Consider the following 21,136-nt stretch of genomic DNA (forward strand, 5'->3'; position numbering starts at 1 on the left):
ATGCATAGCAATAAAAAAAAAAGAAATTTAACTTTGTCTTCTAGACTTTGAATGCCTCTGCCAGCAACTATATCTCTTCCAGGGAGGGCAGATGGCGGCCTGTACAATGAACAATTTAATCTTTAGAAAATGGAACAACTTTGCCAACAAACTCCATTTTTCTCCACGAACACATTGTCAATAACATGTGCTCTCAAATATGCGGTGAAATTGATGACTGGGCCCTGATTTGTGGAAACAACAACAAATTAAATGATTACCTTTCTCTTTGCTAGCTTGGGGTCCTTCTGACCAGCCATGAATTTTTTTTTCCTGGTTCTAATAATACAGGAGGTCTAATTAAAATTCCTGGCTGTCCGATTGTGTATGTGGAGTAGAAGAAAGAAAGGAGAGTGTCCAGAGTACCTTAATTTAAAACCACAGGGGGAAAAGCCACTTGTGTGATAATGAAGATTAACTTAAGGAGCTGCTGGTGCCCCCTCTGCACATAAAAGCAGATATTGAGGGACTCTTTCATACAAACACTATTGTGGCCACTTATTTAGCTCCTTGTCGGAGATTTTCTTGGTTTTGGATGAACTTGAGGCTTTGGGTTTGGCTAAAAATAAACCAGGGTCGGGGAGTGGTATTCAGAGAAATCAAATTCCCCAGATAGTTAAGCCATATTGGCTGTTTGGGACTATTCCTGAGCCATTATTCCTGAATCACTCCTGGTTCAGAAAAAGTCCCCATGCAAGGACTCCTCATTCTAGCATAGTGGTTCCGAACTTGTATTTGGACCAAGAACTTTCCTGAGAATCTGATGCGAGCTATAGATCCTCTCTCCAGACAAAATAAATAACAAGTGTGTGTTTACAAATGCATACACACACATACACAGAAAAGCAAAATTTTGCTTACAATGTCATCTCTTGTCTTTGCCATAAACTTGAATAACTTGAATAACAATTGCTACTCAAAATTCCAGGCATCACCAACCTTCCCATAATGCTCATCTAAGGTTAAGAATCACTTCACTTAAGGAGCCCTTGGTTTCCTTAAGCTATGAAAATTTTTCATTGTTTCAGGTTCTGAACTTCTTCGGTCCCCCTCCGGGGAAGCCCATGCAGCCCTTCTCAAAACTAATGCTTTTAAAGGCACAAGATAAAATAGTTAGGATTTTTAAAATTTTTAAAAAATCATGGAAGTACAATTACCAAATACTAAAGAAGCCAATGTATCACAGAATAATAAACGAATTTATGTACATCAAACAGCATGACCAGCACTAAGGCTAATGACCACTGTGATTTCAAAATAATGATAAGTAAATACTGCAAGGTATTTTCAACAACTGTGATGTGACATAAAAATATCTATGATGTTTTGGTGAAAATAAGGGTGATGCGACTACTACTATTGTGATTCGGTGCCTACGTTCATAAATGAAGGATTTCAGTTAGAGGTGTGTGAAATGAAAGACGTAATCTTCTTTCCCACACAAGTCCATGGATCCCCCAAATTCTATGCATGGGTGTCATGTGGAATAGCATGAAAATGACTTCATGCATCTTTCACCGTATTATTTTCCCACTGTTACTTGCTGAAACACTGCCTAACTAGCAGAGCATTGATGTGAATATGGCAGACATTTAATTGGCTTGACTCTGAAGCTATCAATCAAACACCTACCATGCCCATGGTTGCAGAGGCCGCTAGGAGCTGAAGAAAGGGCTATTGAAAACCTGTTTCACTAGAACATAAACTGCAAGAAGGCAAGGACCAAACCATCATGTTCCAAGTTGAACATCCAGCACCTAGCCCAGTGCCAGGCACAGGAAAATCTCTCAGCACATATTAATACAATTAAGGAGTACCTATCAGCAATCAGCAAAGAGTAAGGTAGACCTTCTCAGAGTGTTTAATGCAAGAAACCAGCATTTCATGAATGTCTCTGTCTAGAGACCTTCAAGGAATAGGGATCCACTGTTAAGTAGAAGGAAGTCACATCCACAGGTATTCAAAAAGAGCTATTTCCAAAAAGAACAGATGATGGGAAACTTTTTCCGTACAGGCTAGAGAGTAAATATTCTAGACTCCGTGGACTAATACCATCTGTCCACAACTGCTCACCTCTTCCCTGGTAGCATGAAGGCAGCCATAAATAATACGTAAACAAATGTGTGTGTCTGTGTGCCAATAAAACTTTATCAATGGACTCTGAAATTGGAATTTCATATAATTTTGGCGTGTCATGAAATATTATCCTTGTTTTGATGTATTTCAGTCCTTTAAAAATGTAAAAATCATTCTAAGCTCGTAGAACATATAAAGACAGGCCACAGATGGGACTTGACCCAAGGGCCACAGAGTGGGGGATGCAGCTCTGGTTTTACTCTCGGTTGTTAGTGGGTTTTTGTTAGTGGTTTTGCTAGTCCAGGCTCAGCCTCCACCAGTGCTGTCTTTGTTACGTCCCCTCCGATGGCCACAGCCCTGTCTCACCTTTGGGGATTTGCATCTGCAGATGCTCCCCCCTGGGTATCTACTCCTCCAGCACATGGAGCATGGATGGCCCTTTCTCATCTTTCAGGTCTTCACTCAAATACCACTTTCTAGAGAGGCTTCTCTCGTCCCTTCTCAGAGTGGACCTGCTGCCATTCACACCAACAGGCACTCGCTTTTCCAGCACCCTGCCTCATTGTCTCCATGTCACTGACCTTACCTCCTAAGGTCTTGCACCTTGTCTTCTCTCCCTCCATGGTTCAAATCCCCCAAAGACAGAGGTCCTGTCTGATGTGTTCCCTGCTGCGTTCCTTGTATCAAGATAGGACCCAGTGTCTGGCACTGAACAAATGTTGTCCCAAGATTTGTGGAAAGAATATTATCAAGTGTTCACTGGTAAGGCAAGAGCCGAAAATGCACAGCCGAAGTTTCTCTACTTCACCTGGTCCAGCGGGCATCAGGCTTTATCATCATCATCATATAAATTAGTAGTAATAATTTAGGGGAGCAGTTGAATGTTTTTCAAATATAATCTTATATGGAGCCCTGTAAACAAAATGGATAAAATGAAGTTGCTTTGATTGAAATGAGGGTAGGAAGTCCCAAAAAGACTCTTTCAGGCACACACACACCCCTGGATGCCCCTTCTGGAAATTTCTACATTCTACATCTCTTCTGCAAAGCTCTTTGAGAGTCCCTGTGCCGGCCTAAAACTAATATCTGAGACAACCCTTCCCTAGTTACTCCAAGGTTACTAGGAAACTCTTCAGGTGTAAGCTGAAAGGATTACGGAGTCAACAGTTTCTAAGAAACTCCTTTTGAACCAACCGGAGGATTTCCTTTCCCAAAAGCATGTGTAACCCGACTCAAAAATTAAATTCTAAGAGAGAGCTGTGGTGCCACATTGGCCATCAAATTGCTTTATGATTTTGTGGAAATGTGTTAGGCCTCAATTTACTTTCTTTTGTAAATGGCCTTAGTAATACCTGCCCTTCTCGCCTCACACCAGAGGCAGGAAGGGGGAGGAAGAGACAAATTTGAGTACACTTTCCAGGATGTGAAAGTGTGGGCTGCCTCCAGACCGGAGTAACCAGCTGCAGGCTTTGGTCACTTATTCTTCCTTCTCTGGCTCTATTAGTCAGCTCAGGCTCCCGTAGCAAGGTACCATAGACTGGGCGCAGGGGGGAGGGGGCCTCAAACAACAGAAATTTATTTCCTCACAATTCTGGAGGCTGGACGTCCAAGATCAAGGTGTCGGCTGGACTCGTTTTCTCTTTGGCCTCTCTGCTTGGCTTGCAGATGGCCGCCTCCTTGCTGTCTCTTCACAGGGTCTTTCCTCTGTGCCCATGAATCCTTAGGGTCTCTTGTGTGTCCTAATCTCCTCTTCTTAGAAGGACACCAGTCCGATTGGATCAGGGCCCAGTCTAACGGCTTCATCTTACTTTAATCCACCTCTTTAAGGGCTTTTCCACAAATCCAGTCACATCCTGAGGTACTGGGGGTTAGTTCATCAACATACCAATTTTGAGGGAACACAAGTCAGGCCATAACCCTGGCTTCCACGTTGCTTGTCAATAAAGCATGTGTCATTATTACTTTAACATCAATGGTTGCTTCTCACAACCACCACCTTGTCCCTGTCCCTGTCCCTGTCCCCAGCCTCAGAGGGAGCAGCTTGTAGCTATGGGAACCTCCATACAATCTTTCCATTAACTTTCCTGACACAAAAGGTGAGAGGTCCACCCTCCTGTTTCACCTATAGCTATATGCTTCAAAGGACTGAAAGCTTCCTAGTAAATTTTATAAGTGAGACATTTAAAAATCCATATTATTGCTTCTCAACAGCTGATTTGCGGAGGAAATCGTTGAATTCCTTTGAGGAAGAGCACCTAGTTCAGTGTTTCTTCAGGGCACAAACAGGATCACAGGGCAGGGTCTAAGGAGGCCTCTAGGAGACGGTGTGGTTAGCCATGATGGCACGGGTGGGGACAGGGGAGGGGTAAGTAGAGGAAGGTTCAAATCCAGAATCCACCTCTTACTAACCATGGTGACCACAACTTCATGAGCCAGTTAACCCTTTGTGGAACGGTACTGCTGATAATACCCACCTTGGTTTGGTTTGGAGGGGGAGGGGGAGGCTCTCTATCCCCCACCAGCCTCACACAGCACCTGGCACCAGGTGAATCCTCACTTTCTGATAACAGCAGTTGTTGTTATTAGTGAAGGGCAAGCAAACCCTAGGGTCTTGAGGGTCTCCTGTGAATTCTCTGTTTGCATGGAAATTTAGTTGCTCACTCTTTTATTTGAGAAGTAACTAGACCATTTTGTCTGGGACCTGTAAGTGAGAGCCTCTGTCTTTATAAACAGTCGTGCATTGTAGGGTGATTTTTTTTTTTTTTTGTAGGTGTTGTGAAGGAATTTAATCTACGTAAAAATGCAGATTTCAGAGTGGGAAGGGGAAAGAGAGAGGGAGGGGAAGAGCAAGAGAAAGAGAGAGAGAAACAAGGAATGTTGTAGTAGAATTATACAAGTCATGTATTCTACCGAGTCTCCACAAGAAGAGCAGTTGATTAAATGGCAGTAATCAATCAATCAATCATACATTAGAGCAGTAGTTCTCAATCTTGGCAGCACATTAGAATCCCCTGGGGAGCTTTTAAAAACCCCAATGCCCAAGCCATGCCCTGGACCAATTAAGGCAGAATCTCTGAGAGTGAGCCTAGGTATGAGTGTTTTAAAGCTGTCGGGTGACTCCCATGTGGAGGGAGGCCAGCATGCAGAATGTGTTCAGAGGCACAAGGCACAGATCATTCTGTGCCATTTATTAACTCTGAACATGGGCAAGCTGCTTAACACCTTTAAGCTTGTTCCCTCATTCATCTTGAGGATTAGACATATTTGTTTAAACATGTGGGTTCCAGGTCAAGAACATGCTTGGTTGATAAATAACAGGTATTTCTTGTTACTGTTATCATTGTCCAATGGATGTGAAGTCTGGGCCTCCAGGTCGCCATCTGCAAAATGGTGAGTGCAGGGAGGATCTCTGAGGTCATTCACTTCCATTTTCATGATTCTACAAAGGTAGAGCAATGGGCAGAGTAGGAAGAAAAACTCATGTTTCTTCGCTGAATGACACCTGGAGCCCAGCACCGAGCCGGCACTTTGGAGACCTGTTGAACAAAACGGTCAGCCTCCCTGCCCTCCTAAAGACTAGTAGAAGAGCCACGCATTAAATCAGTCCTCACACAAACATTATTAATGGCCAACTGGAGCTAGGAGAGAAAAAAAAATCTGGATTTTTTTCTGGGATAAGGAAAGGTCTAGATTCTGGGATAAGCAAAGGTCTTTCTGAGGACATGATACTTAAGCCAGTGAATGAGTGATGGAGCGTGGAGCAGGAATTATCCAGGCAGGGTCATGGGGAAGGGGGCGCAACCTAGGTAAGGCGTACAGCAGGGGCAAAGCCTCTAAGGCAGGGAAGAGCTTGACACTTCTGAGATTTTGTTTAAAACATAAGTGAATGAATTAAAAAAAAAACCTTTTTTTTTTTTAGAGCATCTCAAGGGATTCAGGCGTTCCATAACATACTTTGGAAAACATTGGAGAGTCAGATGAGGCTGGGTAAGAGATCCAGACAAATCTTGACTTCACTCCAGTTTCACTAGGAAACAGCTGTGTGGGCGGAGGGGACAATTTAACCTCCTGGTCCCCTGGTTCTTCGTTTGTAATAAGGAAATGACTCATATTTTCCAAGTCTTCTGTGAGGATTGGTAATTAGTGGTAGCAGTCGAATGGGTAACGGGTTCTAGTTATCATGGTACTTTGGTGACAGAGAGATCCGCATTCACATCATGTTCTATCATCCTGCAGGCGCCTGATCTTGGCCCCATCACTCAAAGCTCTGGCTCTCAGTTTCCTGACTCCTGAGAAGGGGTTCGTAAGACCTACGTCTGGAGATTATGGAGGTTATCATAAGAATTAAATAAAAAAAAACAGCAGTCAAGCTTCAGGCAAAGAGCAGGTACCCAATGAATGAAACCATCACTAAAGAGAAGGGAAACTCTTCTTGGAAAGCGGGAGGGTTTACCTGATTTATCTAAACACGGATTCCAACCCACTAACCCCCTTTTCCAATGTAGGCAACACCACAACACTGTTGCCCTGGGCTTAGACTCATAATCACGGTGGTTAAAAAAAAAAAAAAAGTCTGCCCTGTTTATTGGTCATGTTTGGGGGGCATGCCGTTCTTCCTGAATGCCAACAACTCACATTTAGGCAGCAGTAAAGTCCCCTCGCTGTGTCCATGCCGTGAATCTCGTTTGGTTGTAAGTTAGTTGTAATAAATCACATTTGGCTCTGCACTCCACTTAAAGAAGATAGGTTCCATTGTGAATCATGTCATTGGTGGTTTGGACTTTAAGCTGTCCGGGTTGTTTATGGTGGTGTTTGCCAGCATCTAGCCCTCTTTCAAACAATTTAAGTGCCCTTTTGGAGTATATGAATGTGGCTCAATAAAAATGGGTACAGGGAAATTGCTTTCTTTCTCTCTTCTATGGCCATGTACCAAAATCAACCATCGATGAGAATTGTCAAATATGAAATACATAATTGCCAAACATGAAATTATAGTTAACATTGAAATCACCAAGGACATTTTCCCTTTCCATTGTCAGGAGGCTGTCGTGATCTTCGCCATCCTTTTCATTCATTTCTTGAAAGGATTACAACAGCTGAACAGTTTTTCATCCTTATTTTTCATTATATAGCTTTACTGAGCAATGTGCCTTTAAAAGATTCTAGTGAGTTCCTTTGACAGCAATAAATATTGGCTAGAGAACAGGCTTGGAAGCCAGACAGACCAAAGTCCAAATGCCAGCTCTACTACTTGCTACCTATCTGAACTTGGTTAAGAAATTTAACCAAGTCCCCTCTGAAACAAATAATGCAATATATGTTAAGAAACAAAAAAGAAGAAGAAGAAGAAGATAGCAGGAGGGGAAGAATGAAGGGGGGAAATCAGAGGGTGAGACGAACCATGAGAGACGATGGACTCTGAAAAACAAACTGAGGGTTCTAGAGGGGAGGGGGTGAGGGGATGGGTTGGCCCGGTGATGGGTATTAAGGAGGGCACGTTCTGCGTGGAGCACTGGGTGTTATGCACAAACAATGAATCATGGAACACTACATCCAAAACTAATGATGTAATGTAAGGTGATTAACATAACAATAAAAAATTTTTTTAATTAAAAAAAAAGAAATTTAACCAAGTTCAGCCTCTATTTTGTCATCAATAAACAGGGACAATGAGATCTACTATCAGGTATTATTGTGAAGTGCAGCGCTTGTAATGAGCACTTAATAAAATGGTAGGTATTATGACTGCTTTCTACTTTCTTCTTCTTAATAACCACATCAAATGTTTTGAAATGTTATTTTATCCTTTTTTTTTATAAAAGGGGAAAAACTTTTCCCAGCTCCACATCTGAATTGACAACTGATTTCTTTTCAACATTTAATGCATGAACTAAAGAGCCTCTTCTACTTAGTTCTTCAAGTTTCCAGAAGGAAAGAATAATTCACATTCTAAGACCTAATGATTACTTATTTCTAACACATAAGCAGAATTTTATGTATGTTTTCTTAATTTATTCCATATCTTATTCCACAGCACTTTTAAGGTGCTATATTGTATGCAAGGAAATAAAATCATAAAAGAAAAGAAAATCACTTTTTAAAATCTACATTTTTATTATGTACCCAATACCATGTGTGGAAGGTTCTATCATTAGCCTGATTTTGCAGATGTCGAATTTAGGTTCAGAAAGGGTAAGTCATTTCCCCAAAGATCACACAACTAATCAATGACAGAGCCAAGCTATTAACAAATGTGCCAAAAGAAAATGAAGAGTGAATATGAAAAGAAGTTAATGGGTATAGACTGGAGTCCCAAGAGGCTACACAGATGCTAAAGTTGGGCCACCAAATGCACTCTGAGCTTCCTAGTAGTGAAAGCAAAAATGGAAACCTGATCCACTCCAAGATTCACCTTTACCATAAAGAAAATGTAGACCGGGATTTAAGAATAAGCAAAACCTTTCCTGATACTGAATGTCTGGCAGAAATCCATGCATAACTTTTGTGATGGAGTGCAATCAAGATAGTAGGAAGTTCCCAGGGTAAAACCAAACATTTAAAGCTGAAACCATTCCTTTCTGCAAAAAATATGTTTAACCTAACACTGGGCTCCATCTCTTCTGATAATTATCCAATCCAAGCTTTGTCAAAGCATCATACTGAGGAGAGATTCGTGTTAAAACGCTAGTTGGCGGGAGGGAGAAAGCCCCTGTCTGCCTTATCATTTTTATTTAGATTGATGTACCTTCGGTTATAATTAGGGATGACTATACAGCAGTTAAGACTCCATAATCCCATTATTAGTTGTCAAGAGATTTTCAGAGGGCAAACCCCCACGCCTTTACGTTCATTTCTGTTTCTTAACTACTCGGGTAGTCTGAAGTTGAAGAGTGTGCTTTAAGGAAAAGATTTTCTTCTGCTGTTGAAATCTTTAAGCTGACACACAAGGAGGGACACAAATGACACCTAGTGACAGCGTCTGCACCACTCTCAGGAGGCCCCAAGACTTCTTGCCTGACATTTTTGTTGTTGTTGTTCTCCAAGACGTCACCCTGTGTCTGCCAGTTCCATTCCATAGCCATCTCACCCACGGTGGTGAAGAGATTTTAAACCATTTCAAGGGTTGCCCATTAAGTAGACCAAAATGGAATTTTTTAAAAAAAATTATTTCCAATTCACCCACTCTGTTAGATACTCAAAGTTGGTGGTAGAGGGTGGAGGTCAGCTTAGAAAGTGTTTGCTCTGGCACTGATAAAGAAAAGAAAAGAAAAGAAAAGAAAAGAGAAAAGAAAAGAGAAAAGAAAAGAAAAGAGAAAAGAAAAGAAAAGGAAAAAGAAAAGAAAAAAGAAAAGAAAAGAAAAGAAAAAAAAACACACAGAAAAATTAGTCTTGAGCTCTAAAGCTGTGGGCAGTTGGCTGTCTGGTTTGTGTCATGGAGCATACATCCCATACATTTGAGACACATGGTTGATTTATCACAAGTTGTGCTTAAAAGAGGAAGTTCAAAAGTTGAGATTTTCCAGTGTGTCGATTATGACCCACATGTCATCTGTACTTAGATGTTCCAAGGAGAAGACTATCAAGATCAACAATAGTTTTGTGTCCTGTTCTTCAAGGGTCTAGTCAAGCAGGCCTCTGACAATGATTCTGTGGTCTCATTGGTACAGATCCAACATCAGGCACAATTCCTTTGGTGGTTAAGAGCAAAGGATCTAAAATCCAGAAAAGATACATTCCGATTGAATATTGGAATATCCATTTCCATTCACTGTTATGTGACCTGGGATAAGTCACTTTGGTCACCTAACGTCAGCTTCTTCCTCTGTAATACTGGACACGTCCCCTGGAGTGTTGAGATGATTCATGGAAATAATGCATAAGCGGGCAGGCTTAAAATTAATAGTTGTTACCCAGATGTGACTGTTCTATTTTAATTATTTTATTGACTCAACCTCTCTGCAATTTATGATAAGAAAGCTAAAGTCCCTCTCTCCACTCAGAAGCCCAGCCACTTTGTTCTGTCTGGCTTCTTTGGTGGCCTCCCTTTCCAAGAGCAATTTGTCTCAGTGTCTGCTTCCAGGGGTGGGAAAACTACATGGAAGAAAGAAATCAAGAAAAGGCAAAAGCACATCAGATAATATTTGAAAATATCATCCACCTACTTACGTGGCGCTGTGCCTGGCATATGAAAAGCATTCGATATATTTAAGCAATTACTTTATTTGCTCTAAAAATTGAAATCGGTCCACCCAAGTTTAAGGGTTTCTGCACACAGAGATTTCTCTTAGGAAAAATTAGGTGAAGCACTAATGATGAAATTCAGCAATGTAGGTGAGCCAACCTGGATTTTCAAATTGTAAAATCCATTTGAAAAAATATTAACTCCCGGTTTCTCCCAGGATTACACAGTTAGGAATCCCATGTCTCCACAACCGCTTTGCTTTCTTAACACAGTCTTTTTTTTTTAATAATACATTTTATGTACTTTCAGCATTTATATTTCACTTTCTTTTTTTCATTTTTAACCAGTTTTTAGAAGCCCAGAATTAGGAGTCAGATGTCCTGATTTCATCACTAATCACTATGGGAGCAAATTATTTCAACTCCCATGGCCTCGGTCTTTTTATCTTTGGGGCTACTAATATTTATCCAATATATTTCCGAAAAACACACACACACACATATATATACATTGTACATAAGAGAGTGTGTGTATATAATATATATATACACTTGAAAAGTTTCCATTGAGCACTTGAAAAGATGTAAATTGTTTTAAAATGGCAACATAAATTATTCTTTAAAGTTGAAAGTACCAAGTAGATGGCAAAGCTTGTTCATGTCCACTTATGTTTCCTTGAACTAATTGTCCTAATCTCTTCTTTTTTCTTTACATATTCTACATTGTCTCTTTCATAGAATTAGAGAGGTAGGATTCCAGGCAAATCTATTGTTTGCTTTTTGTATTATCTTAGTATAAAATTCTTTAAAATTCCCTTTTCATTGTCTTTAGGACTTCATTCACTCAGCAAGTATGTATCAAGTACATACGATATGTCAGGCATTGGCTTGTCTACCTGGGATACTGTTATGATCAAAAAGTGCACAGTCGGGGTGTCTGGCTGTCTCGGTCCATTGGGCCTCTGACTCTTGGTTTTTGCTCAGGTCATGATCTCAGGGTCCTGGGATCGAGCCCTGCATCTGGCTCCATGATCAGCAGAGAGTCTGCTTGAGATTCTCTTCCTCTCCTTCTGCCCCTCCCCCTGTTTGTGCGCTCTCTGTCTCTCCCTCGCTCTCAAATAAACAAGTAAATCTTAAAAAAAAAAAAAAAAATCACACAGTCCCTACCTCCCTGGCATTTACAAGCCAGTATAGGAGGCAGACACTTAATTAAAAATTACGGCTGTGAATATGCTTATAAACTGCTATAAGTCCCATAAGAACAACATATAAGGTGCAAGATTATATCAAAAGAACTTAGCCAAGCCCCAAGGGCAAGAGAAGACTTCTCTGAGGAAGTGACATTTCAGTTAAGACTTTAAGAATGAGAAGGTGCTTGCCAAACAAATAGAAGGAAGAACATTGTAGACAGAGGGAACAGCACCTGCAAAGCCCCTAGGCACGTTTCAGATGCTGTCAGAAGGCCAGTGTTCTTGGGACAGGTTAGCAAAGGGCCGAGAGCCCCGAGTAAGGTCAGAGAGGTGGCAAGGCCAGATCAGGCAGAATGTCTTAGAAAAACAGGATTTTTCCTAAGTGCGGTAGAGGTCACTGAAGGACTCTAAGCTGGGAGGAAATAGGGAGTGACTGCTTCAATCTAATTAAAGTTTTCATAACCTCACTTTGTTTGCCGTATGGAAAATGATGGGCAGGACGCCGAGCAGAGTAAAGCAGCCCAGGGCGAGAGAGGGTACCATCATCTGGGGACGACACACACAGGCTTGAACTAGGGTGCTGGGGAAGGGCATGGAAGTAGATTCTGGCAAGAAATCTTATGATGAGGTGTCAAGGATGACCCAACATTCTGGCCTGAACAATTAAGCGGCTTGAGGTTCCATTTCCTGTGGACAGAAACATCGGAGGAGAAACGGGCTGGGGGCGGGGGAATTCAAGCTCCCTGCTTTTGAAAAAGTTGCCTCTGACGGACTTACGAGATATTCACATAGAAATGTCAAGAAGGCAGTTGGATGTGCCGATCTGGAACACACAGTCATCATTGCACGGACGATCTAAGTTAACGTCACAAACTGGATGGAGCTGCCTACCTGGAGCCGGTGCAGGCCAGGGGTCCTCACCCTTCGCAGACCCAGTGTGGACATTTCCCGACAAACAGTATATGATTTCCCCTGTACAATCCAGGAATGAATTCATAGATCACATGACCAACCTACACACGTAATTTCCAAAAGAAATCATCTGATGCGGTGAGTGTACAATGAGAAACAAAAGGAAAATGGGCACAAAAGTTCACTCGAACAGGACTTCTGAAGCATGAATGGCATCGCCCGGCACCCTGTGAAATGCAGATTTTGAGTCAACAGGACTGGGGAAAGGGGTTCTGCATTTCTAACACGCTTGGGGATGATGCCAATGCTGCTATCCCATGGGCCACACTCAGGCACGAGGTCCTCGAAGGATGGTGAGGGCGTCTGTTGTGTGTTCCTATATGTAGACTCACCGTGAACATGTCACTGACACAGGCAGGTCAGTTTCGGGGCTGTAGAATGGGCATCCCAAATACCATGAGTGGCAACACCAGAGGTGACTTGGTTTTTTTTAAATGGCCAATAACTCCCCTTAAAATTCCAAAGAAAACAAACTAGTTTCTCTTTGTTTGAAGGTAGCTTTATTTCTGGACAATGCAGTGTATATGAAACTGTGCACCAAAGACTTTGTGTTTATATGTAAAATGGAATTAGGGTCTAGGCTGAAATAATTATAAAAATGTTTTCCACTATGTCAGCGCTTCTGAACCGCTGTGATAGATCATTTTGCTCCCCGCCCCAGGGACATTTGGCAATGTCTGGGGATATTTTTGGCTGTCACAACTCAAGGGTAAGGGGGCTGCTACTGGAATCTAGTGCGTAAAGGCCAGCGATGCTGCTAAAAATCTTACAATGCCCAGGACAGTCTCCCACAACAAAGAATTATCCAGCCCAAAATATCAATAGTGCCAAGGTTGAGAAACCCCAACCTACAGAGACATTTTCAAAAATGGTGCAGGGTGAGGGACAACGCCACCTTGTGAGAAGCTGTCCCCCACGTTGCAAGGTGCCTAAGATTCCCAGGGCCTAACGATTCAACACTCGTGGTGGGCCCATCCTTGCAGCAACCACAGGACTCCCCCCAGGGACAGCAGCATAGCTCTGAGAACAGGACAAAGTAGAGAAAGAGGAAGGGCCTGGAGAGGAAGGGCTAGAGGGGTTAAAAATTCTAGGATGGCCAGGGGCCCCTGGGTGGCTCAGTCAGTTAAGCGTCTGACTCTTGATTTCAGCTCAGGTCATGATCTCAGGGTCCTGAGATCAGCCCTGCGTCGGGCTCTGTGCTGGGCATGGAGCCTGCTTAAGATTCTCTCCCTCCCAGACGAACCATGAGAGACGATGGACTCTGAAAAACAAACTGAGGGTTCTAGAGGGGAGGGGGGTGGGGGGATGGGTTATCCTGGTGATGGGTATTAAAGAGGCACGTTCTGCGTGGAGCACTGGGTGTTATGCACAAACAATGAATCATGGAACACTACATCAAAAACTAATGATGTAATGTATGGTGATTTAACATAACAAAACAATTTAAAGAAATAAATAAATAAAATAAATAAAAAGAGAAAAAAACGATTCTCTCCCTCCCTCTCCTTCTGCCCCTCCCCCTGCTTCCTCTCTCCCTCTCTAAAAAAAAAAAAAAAAAAAAAATTCTAGCGTGGCCAAATTAAAGTAGATATAATTCTACACATCTGTCGGTGGCTATGTAATTAATACAAAAATAATTGCATCTCTTCGCCTGGCTCTCCCTCACAAACTCTCCTTAATGAACACTGCCAATGACTTTTTAGATATGTAATTAAAATTTTTATTTATTTCTGTTTTATTTTTATAGTAGTAGCTTAACATACTAGGAAAAAAAAAAAAAAAACCATGCCACAGCAGCGCTTGGCCTCAACAACCAGTGGAGACACAACCAAGAATAGTTTACACACTGCATTCCAAGCAGTGAGAAATAAAACCACTATTTCTCATTCCCTTCGTTTTCTAGGTTTAATTTTCTGCCAGGGTCTCATCTTTAGACCTACAGAAAAATAAGGTGCTGCTGCTGCTTCTTCTAAGGTAAGAAATAGTAAGAAAAGGTATATCATCCCAAAGTGGCCCAAGATTCAGTTATCCTCTTTACACATTCTCTTTTAGCATAGGAGCACTGACTTTCTGGAAGAATATACCACCTCCATCCATCATGGTGGAATATGAGAGCTGTCAGATAGAAATGGCATCATAGCCAAGTTTTTTTTATTAATTTTATTTTATTATGTTGTTAGTCACCATACATTACATCATTAGTTTTTGATGTGGTGGTCCACGATTCATTGTTTGCATATAAAACCCAGTGCTCCATGCAATCTGTGCCCTCTTTAATACCCATCACCAGGCTAACCCATCCCCCCACCCCCTTACCCTCTAAAATCCTCAGTTTGTTTCTTACAGTCCATAGTCTCTCATGGTTCATCTCCCCCTCCAATGTCCCCCCTCTTCATTTTTCCCTTCCTACTATCTTCTTTTTTTTTTAACAAATAATGTGTTATTTGTTTCATAGGTACAAGTCTGTGATTCTTCAGTCTTACACAATTCACAGTGCTCACCATAGCACATACCCTCCCCAAAGTCCATCACCCAGCCACCCCCTCCTTCCCACCCCCCACCACTCCCAGCAACCCTCTGTTTATTTCCTGAAATTAAGAGTCTTTTATGGTTTGTCTCCCTCTCTGGTTTCATCTTGTTTCATTTTTTCCTCCCTTCCCCTATGATCCTCTGTCTTGTTTCTCAAATTCCTCATATCAGTGAGATCATATGATACCTGTCTTTCTCTGATTGACTTTTTTCGCTTAGCATAATACTCTCTAGTTCCATCCACCTCGTTGCAAATGGCAAGATTTCATTTTCGTTGGCTGCATAATATTCCATTGTGTATATATATATATATATATATATATATACACACACCACATCTTCCTTATCCATTCATCTGTTAATGGACATCTTGTCTCTTTCCACAGTTTGGCTACTGTGGACATTGCTGTTATGAACATTGGGGTGCACATACCCCTTCGGATCCCTACATTTTTATCTTTGGGGTAAATACCCAGTAGTGCAATTGCTGGGTCGTAGGGTAGCTCTATTTTCAACTTTTTGAGGAAGCTCCACACTGCTTTCCAGAGTAAAAATAGCATCATAGCCAAGTTTTAATAGAAGACACTCGTATCTAGAATTTAACTCAATAACTAACTGTACAGATACTCTTGGAGAAATGCCTCTGAATTATTAATAATGTTAGTGTTCAACACTTTACAACATTATCAAGCCATCGGAGACCATATAAGAAACAGTGGTTTAAGAGCCCAAGCAACCTTGAACCTGAATATCCTTTCTCCCACTTACCGGCCACGTGACTGCAGGCCAAATGGCTTCACCTCCCTAAATGTCCGTCTCCTGGGCTGGAAAGTGTAGATGTTATTCCCTCCTGCACCACAGTATCATGAGGTTGATGCAAGGTGAGGCACGGACTTGGCGTGGGTAGCATAGAGCAAACTCGGGAAATGTCAAGTTATCACTACAACAGGCTTCTTTCATACTGAGGCCCCAGAAAGCCCCAGAACCTGAGCTAAGAATCACAGAAAGTCAATAATGAGGTCAGGACTGAGATCTTAGGAGCTGAGCAACTTCCTTGTTTTTACACAAGAGTCTGTCATGAAGATATTTTCCAGAGAGACAACACTCAGATATATTCGTGTTTTGTGGGAAAGAAAGGGGTCATCAAACAAATCCAGGAAGCACTGGGTTAAATAAAGACACATTGTGTTGGGTTGGGCTGGGTTTTGGTGGCAGGACTTCTCGGAGCCTTTAATATGCTGATGTGTATTGTGGATTTCCAAGAAGGGGGCTATAACATAATACAATTATTTTTTCATTCTCCTTGCTCCTCTCCCCAGAGCAAACTTTGCCCTAAGAAACACCCAGCCAGAGGAGTCTGGGTGTTGAACAAATCTGGAGTGGGTTCAAGGAAGAGACAAATGAAACAAAGTTTTCTAAAACTGGCACCACGTTAACATCATGGTCAGGGAGGAGAGGAGGGCCTCACACAGAGCGTGTCAACACCGCACCCAGGACTTCATCCTGCCTCACAGTGTAGGGCACTCTCACCCGTAAGAAACCAGCTGCTCTCTTCCTTTCCCCCCTCTCCCTCCTCCCACCTTCCCCTAGTACCGTTACAACTTCTGCCCGCAATTTCTTTCTCTTTCTTTGACGCATCTCTCTCCTCCAACCACATGACCATTCTCCCTCAAGTTCCTGAGCCTGCCAGGGGGTTCCAACCAAGTCAGAGGAAAGACTACTTTGTCTCTGAAATAAAAACCTAATGTCAAAGGGAAATGACTCCTTCCACCGATGGTGACCATCTGTAATCTAAATGCAGGGTGGGTGGGTGGGATGGGGTGCCTGAAGTGAGCATGGAAGCTTCCAAATGGGAAGACCTAAATTTAAAGCCATCCTCTGCTTATTAGCCGTGTGACCTTGGACAAGTCACGAATCTCCTTGAGACTTTTTTTTTTTAATGAGATTGTTTCAAGTGTTAGTGGTAATACGTGTAAAGGATCTGGCATTTGGTACATACATAACAACTGGTTCTGGTATTGGAGTCCTACTATTTCTTACCAAGAAATTATTTATAACATCTGTTGTGGTTATTTTGTGCATGATTTCTTTACACACATCAAATGTCAACAATTTTCAGTGTGTCTTTATTCTTCTACTAGTAACTTGGAAGTTTTCCTCTTCCAAAAGACTAATTATATATAAGTCCAAAGTATTTTTTTTCTCACTAAAATGGGCAATACCACTAAATAATAAGATATAAACAAGGAATGCCACCCAGATTAAGCTAATGGAAACTATATGCATTCTTACAGTAATCCAAATAGCACATAACAGAAAAAAAAAATTCTCCCAATTAAGCTCCCATAACAAAGCATACTTTTAAGTAGCACTTCCCCAACCACAAAAATGTTCCTATCTTTTGACTCAGGAATTTCACATTTGGCAATTTAAGCCTATGAATCTAGCCCAACAAACTGAAGGCTTTAAACACAAAAATGTTTATCACAGTGTTACCTATTAATGAATAAAATTGGAAGCAAATTAAATGTCCAACATCATGAGAATGTTCTAGTAAATTCTGATAGTGAAGGTGATAGAACTCGTGTAGCTATTTACAATGGGGCTTTCAAGTGGGGGGAAAACACCGAAGAGGAACATCACACAGTGGGTACTTATGACTATGTACGCCTCTCACAAATACATGGGGAGAGAAAACTAGAAGGAAATACAGCAGAATGTGAATAGGAGCTTCCTCTGGATGGTGGGGGCTTAAGTTAATTTTTTTTTCTTTTTCAAAATGCTTTATAATGGGAAAGTCGCATATTATAGTTTTTATTTTTCATTGTGGAAAAACACCCAAAACATAAAATTTATCATCTGAATCGTTTTCCAGGGTACAGCTCAGTGGCATTCAGTACATTCCCGTTGTTCTGTAACCATCACTACTATCCATCTCCGGAACTTTTTTGTCTTGCAAAATTGAAACTCTATACCCATTAAACAACAAGTCCCCATTCCCCAGCCCCTGGCAATTACCATTTCTGCTTTGTGTTTCTATAAGTTTGACTACTCTAGGTACCTCATGTAAGTGAATTCATATAGTATTTTATGACTTGCTTATTTTCTCTTAACATAATGTCCCCAAGGTTCATCCATGTTGTAGAATATATGAGAATTTCCTTTCCTTTTAAGACTGAATAATATCCCATTGTATCCCTACGTATACCACAATTTGTTTATCCACCCATCCATCAATGGACATCGAGGCTGCTTCTTCCTTTTGCCTATTGTGAATAATGCTGTTATGAACCTGAGTGTATAAATATCTCTTCCATACATTATATTTTAAAGGTTCTTTTTTCCCTAAACTGGCTTTTCCTTTCTAGGTCCCATCACGTGGTTATATCATAGCCTAGACTAGATTTAACTATGACTCCATGCAGACCATTAATACGAATGAAATAGTGCAGGTGGGCAATTTGGCTACCTAGGGAAAATAACCACCTGAGCTATTCCTCCGAAAATAATGCATCTTTTTCTGTTGTTCTGATTCCCATTGCAGGACAAATGCCTTAGTTTCAACTTTCCAGCCTGGATCTCCCTCACACTGAGTCCTTCTTCATTGTACCACCTGCTTCTGACATTGAACTCCTTCTGACACCCTGCTCTGAGAAGACTGCCAAAAAAAAAAAAGAAAAGAAAGAAAGACAGAAAAAAGAAAAAAAAAATTACCCCAGCCATCTCTCTTCATTCTTACTAACAATTTGGTAATGAAGTATTGATTTCCACTTCTCTGCTTATGGACAATACTAGATTTTCATTGATAAACTGCAATGAGGCAGTCTCATCTCCATGGTCCCCTTTTCACTGTCATGAGAAAACAAAGTGCCACTGAAGAAAAATAATGACTGAGAACATTGATGTACTTATTTCGTCGGTCTGTAACACCTGACAGGAAAGGGCGGGGGAGTATGAGTCTTCATAGTTTAACGTCCAAGTGAGCTGCGCTAGATGCATACCCTTGGAAGCTTACTTTTCACGGTAATGTCCATTTCCTATTTATAACCCCTCTGGGAACGTTTGTCTAAAGGAAATGTTGCTGTTCAGAGCAACAATTACGGTTGCACCTGGATTCCCCAGTCCTGCCCCTGCAGTGGGGAGCCATTAATCACCGCAAAGTGGAAGAATTATTAAGTTAGAGCAGAGTTTGAGCCAAGAAAACCTCTGAACAATGTTCATCTTCTGTGAAAGTTGTTCAAATAGTTAGGCTTAACCATGTTGCTGCCAAAGACTTTTTCCCAAGCAGTGGTGGGCATCTTTTTAATCATTGTCTTTGTTGGTTACAAAAAAAAAAAATGGTTTTAAGTATGCATACGAGACCTGCAAATTGGCAGAACTGGGGAAATTGGTGAGATGCGAGATCTGAAGGAAAGCAAGAAGATGAGATCACTGCAGGGTGGAAAGTTCAGCAGCCGTCTTGCCCGGTGATCTCTTTCTGCAGAACCTGTTGTTTATGGACTGGGAAACACAGCTTAGCTTGAGAAGTAACAGAAAGCATGAAATAGGGTGTCCATTTTAAATGTGTTCCCGCAACTTTTTTCATTAAAACTTTGAGGGCCCAATTTTAATTTGTGGAATATTCCCGTTAATAATGAGATCTAATTAAGACATCCATTAAAAGCCCGTTAAAGTTAATTTAACGTAAAAATTCCAATAGAACTGTATTAGATTTTCTCCATTAAATTAACGTTATGGATTTTTAACGGATGTCTTAATTATACGTTATTATTAACGGGAATACTGTATTACACAGATTAAAATCAGGTCCTAAGTCAACTTGGAAAAGCTAAGAGCATGTTTTAATATTAAAAGTCTTGCATACCTAGTACACAGTTTGGAAATTCAGGAGTAGAGCTGTTTACTCTAGTTGAGCATTTTCTATACAACTGAAAGCAATCTATAAATAGATAAATCTATCATTGCATTTAAACAATGAATTTCCTTATTCTCAAAGGACAAATAAAGTCTGGATTGTGTTATAAACTACTCAGCTATAGGCGAAATAGTTAAACTCTTCTGGGCACAACACTAGGAACTTAGATGATTCTGAAACAAACAAACAAAAACCAATTTTGTTGTCATTGCTTTAATTACCAAGGTTATCACACACACAAAAAATCTCAACACCAACAAAACGAAGCCAAATATCCTCTTCACCATTTCTCGTGGAAGCATGCCTGTTGAAATTGCTTTGGAAATTTTGACATGATCCCTAAATTCAACATTGGGATTAAAAAAAAAAAAAGAAAAAACTTCTTATTTACCTCCTAGGGAAAGTGTTGCCCTTATGTCACATATAATAGCAAATTGCTTTTTTTATGGCATGCATAACCTAGATGGGAAAAAATATGGCGCTTCAGGGAAGGAGGGAAAAAGTAAATGAAGTTCCAGGAATGTCATTCTGAAGTAATGAGGCATGGACAGAAAATATACCCCTCACATCATCGGATTGAGATGGCAGTCGAAATAGCTTCATTGAAGTGTCAGCACTCATCCATCAATCAATCACCCACAAGGAAAAATAGCAACAGTACAACGGGGCAGCTTTTATGGGATTTACTCATGGGCATAGGGAATAGCGGCTCAAATGTAGTTCTGACATGAAAAGCAAGGTGCTGATATTATTTTTTATGATGGGAGGATCATAAAGTGAATTGAGAACAGTGAGGTCTGTCTTTGCTTAACCTACTCAACCAGAAATGAATGGAGCTCAACTGGAAGGGAACAGTCTTTGCATGGGTTAAGATTGAAGGGTGGACTCTACTGAGCACCGTCCTTCGACAACGAAATTCTATTAAAGGAAAATCGGTGCATTAGCATCGGGCTTCCTGAAGCTATTAAAAATCGCCTGCTCCCGCCCAGGGTTATAAGGTAAAGTTATGTAATTCAGACTCTGTCACTACCCTTCAAAAGCAGATTCTTGAGCTCTTGCTCCAACTGGAGGGAGACAATACAATTCTCAACTCCATGGAAATTGTTTCCCTTCTAAGAAAAAAAAAAAAAAATCGTCTGCTTCAACATTTAATCTATATGGTTTTGTTAGCACAATTTCTATGGACGGGTGGGGTGGGAGGCGAGAGACAAAAATATTGATAAATTTGGTAAGA

The sequence above is a fragment of the Eumetopias jubatus genome, unplaced genomic scaffold, assembly GCF_037043125.1.
Source record: "Eumetopias jubatus isolate StellerSeaLion01/CBP00866 unplaced genomic scaffold, mEumJub1_p1.0 scaffold_9, whole genome shotgun sequence".
NCBI lineage: Eukaryota > Metazoa > Chordata > Mammalia > Carnivora > Otariidae > Eumetopias > Eumetopias jubatus.